The sequence below is a fragment of the Pteropus medius genome, unplaced genomic scaffold, assembly GCF_902729225.1.
Source record: "Pteropus medius unplaced genomic scaffold, Ma_sr-lr_union100, whole genome shotgun sequence".
NCBI classification, from domain to species: domain Eukaryota; kingdom Metazoa; phylum Chordata; class Mammalia; order Chiroptera; family Pteropodidae; genus Pteropus; species Pteropus medius.
The window spans coordinates 1608582-1611992 of NW_024355990.1; the positions used below are offsets into that span (position 1 = coordinate 1608582).

The window sequence follows — 3411 nt, forward strand, 5'->3', positions numbered from 1 at the left end:
GGGGCACAGGGACAGAGTGTCTGGTGGAGGCCTCCCCTGGCCCCTCTTCAGCGTGCGGGTTCCAGGGAGCTGCCTGCCAGGAAGGGAAGCCCCGCACATGCCCCTGAGAGCTGTTTTCTGTGAATGGTCCAGTCACCCTCCCTCCAGCACCCGGAGAGCCCTGGCTGACGGCAAGCAGCCAATCGGAGAGGCCCCGGGCTGGGAAGGCCCCCTCCATCCCCTGGGGCGAGGGATCCCCCACCAGGTCCGCTCACCCCTCACCCCGAAGCCCGTGCCCCCCGTTGTGTCCCCCGCCATCCTTCTAAAGGAAACACTGCAGATTTAAACCACAAATTAAATTTTTAATGAAACCGCAGAACAGTAGTGCCCGATGCAATGCAATATTGATGAGATCGCAGTGTCCGGCGGCGGGAGCCCGCCCCGGAAAGCTTTTTAGGATGTTATGCAATATGGAACCAAATTAATTATTTGCAACAAAGGGACCGGCGTCTCTGTCGTGCTGCTGGGGCCCAGTGAGTGGAAAGCGGGCGTTTTCGTTACTGCAGCTGTAAACGGGAGGAACGGGGACTTCTCAGACCCAAACACTGCAAGAGAGAGGCCGAGATGAAAGGACGAGGAGCCGGGAGAGGATGTGGGGGGCGGCGGGGCACACACGCGAGGCCCCGCGGGGAGCATTGGGGCCTGCAAGCCGGATGCCGGATGCCGGATGCCGGACGCCGGATGCCGGACGCCGCAGCAAAAGGCAGCACGTGTCTTCGAAGCAGGCCCCGACCTCCCCCAGGTGTCCTCGCTCACAGGAACAGCCCGCGGGCCGGGCACCTCCAGCTGGGGGCCGCGATGAGGCTCGCCCATTGGGAATGGCAGTTGCCCGTATCTCTGTCCGGTCGGCCCCCCACGCTGCCCCAGCCGGCCGCCCGGGGGCCCCCCGAGGCAACACTGCTCTGGCTCCTCCACTGCCGCTTCCTGGGTGGCAGCTACGAGACAGCTGGCTGGAGCTGGGAGGCGTCCACCAAACGCGGATGTCGGGCACGTCCCCAGACTGACTAAAGAGTAGGGGACAGAGGCCAAGGGCAGCAGGGCTGTCAGGGCCTGTGGAGGGCACGCAGGGCTGCTGGTCCGTGAGGACGCGCGGGCAGCCTTGGGGCCGGGGCTGAACGTGGTCAGCCTTGGGATTCACGCCGAATGGACGCCGAGTCCACACGCGGTGTGGCTCGGGGGATTCTTCCTGCCACGCACACTTTTGTTCCCAGCCCTCAGCCGACCCGGTCACCAGGTCAGCCTCCTATTGGCCTCCCAGCCTCCTCTGGTGCCAGTGCTGGATCCGATCTCCACTGAGCGTCCAAAAGAATCTTTCTCAAATAGTCCCCTGCTCCAAACCCTTGCGAGGCTCCCACGTCCCTCTAGTGCCCCTGGTGCATGCCACGCTCTGCTCCAGCTCACGCCCCGGGCTGCCACGGGGACTTCCACGTGCTCCTCTCCTCCCCTGCAACCCCTCCTTGCCCAGACGAGCCCCCAGCCTGCTTCAGAGCACAGCTGAAATGTCACTTCCTTGGGCGGGCTCTCCATGGCCCCAGCCTCGGTCAGGACCCTGCTGCTGTGTGCCTCCCAGATGTCCCTGAGGTAGCTGGGTGATCCCCACAGCAGAGCCCGCGGCTCGTAGGTGGGTAATCTGTGAGGTGATACAGCAGAGACAGGGAACGCAAGGCTGAGTGATGGCCTTGGCCACTGCTGGGGGCAGCTAGCCCACGCCCTGGGATCTCCCGAGCAGGCTCATGACCCACCGAGGACCCTCTGCCTGGGGTGGGGAGAGTCCATCGCTCTTCACACTATTGGTCCAGCCCCCCCCTCACCACTTCTAGAGTGTGCACATGAGTGTGCAGGTGCCCCAGGGCCGTGGGGAAGGAGGGCCCCCTTGCCGCACCTGTGGGGAGCTGGACGCAGCCCACGCAGGCCTGACACCGAGCAGTGGCCACAGTAAGAGGTGAGGCCGAGAGGTGACGGGTACGCTCCCTGCCACGGCACCTCACACTGCAAGAATCCCGCGTTCGGGTCGACTTCCCCTGCGTGAGGATGGGGACACGCCACCCCGTGTGCCCAGTACCATCCTGGCCCGGGGGCGGCACTGAGTAAGCAGCAGGGGCAGGAACAGATGAGAATGGAGCCTCACCTCTCGCCCCGCGGGACGTGGAGCGAGGGGTGGCAGGAGGGGCCGTGGAGTGTGACATGCACCTCCGTCGGCTGGCGGGGTCCGTCCTGGAAGGTCAGCCGGTGACGAGCTCCCCAGGCTCCTCTCTGAGCAGCAGGGACAGTCACGGCTCAGGCTGAGCCACGACTGCCTCGGGGACCCTGCCCCAGCGACCTCAGCAAATGAGGCAGGTCCACAGATGGGGATGGGTGGGAGGGCCTGGGCTGGCTCTGCCCGCTTCCTGCTGCAGCCCTGCCTCCCAGAATGCTTTGGGTTGTCCCTGTGCGGAGCAGAGAATGGAACAGGAAATGAAAATCTTCTCAGAAAAGGGGCTGTGTGGCCTCCGACAGGAGAGCCTCGTGCCTGCGTGCTTGCTTGCTTTGCAGCCATGTGAATGGTTTAAGGTTGCTCTCCCTCTCTCTGCTGCACACACACGCACGCACGCACACGCGCTCACACACGCACACGCACACTCACACTCACACGCGCGCACACACGCGCGCACACACACACGCACACACACTCACTCCCCTCCCAGCAGCAACCCCTCATCCCCACACCCCGCAGGACCCTGAACCATGGCACAAAAAGAGGCGGCTGCACAGCCCAGCCCCCACCCAGAGGCGGCTCCCACCTCCCGCCTGCCCACTGGCTTCCCTCCGCCTGGGCACCCCTGGCCGGGCCCAGTCCAGCCAACGGCGCATCGCTGTAGTAGCAGTAACTGCCACCGCCGCTGGGCGTGGGCTCCCCGCGTGCCTCCGCCGGGCGCCTTCCCCGTGCCAGCCGATGTCATCCTCGCATCTCAGCCAGATCTCCCGTTGGGCCCGAGGCCATGGCCCCAGAGCCCGCACGCCAGGCCGCTTGGCCTCAGAGGAGCCCGCGGCACCACCTGATGTGGACACGGTCGATGGGGTGGGCCCAGAGAGCTCTCCGAGAAGCTCCAGGAGACCCCGTCTGGGGAACAGTAGCTCAGCCAGGGTTTGTGCTTTGGGCCCAGCCAGTTGCCATCTTAAAGGAACCTTAGTGCAGCTGGTGCTTTAAGAAAAGGGCGTGAAGTTCCTACTTAAAACCAAGAAGATTCTAAATATTGGCCTGAAAAACAGACGTGGGAAAGCTCTCACATCTCCACTGTCTGGGGGAGCCCCTGACAGCATCATCAGAAGGTGCTGGAAGGAAGAACGTCTGCTGAATGAGTGAGTGAGTGAATGAGTGAGTGAGTGAATGAG

The 3411-nt window shown here is 64.0% G+C and overlaps 1 long non-coding RNA gene across 1 annotated transcript in view; it reads right to left on the minus strand.

Moving 5' to 3' along the window:
• Positions 1 to 2394: 2394 nt before the first annotated feature.
• LOC120600031 (uncharacterized) overlaps positions 2395 to 3411 on the minus strand; it is a 4998-nt gene continuing 3981 nt past the window's right edge. The window contains exon 3 of the long non-coding RNA XR_005652064.1: positions 2395 to 2465. This is a non-coding gene — a long non-coding RNA (uncharacterized LOC120600031). The remainder of the gene's footprint in view (positions 2466 to 3411) is intronic.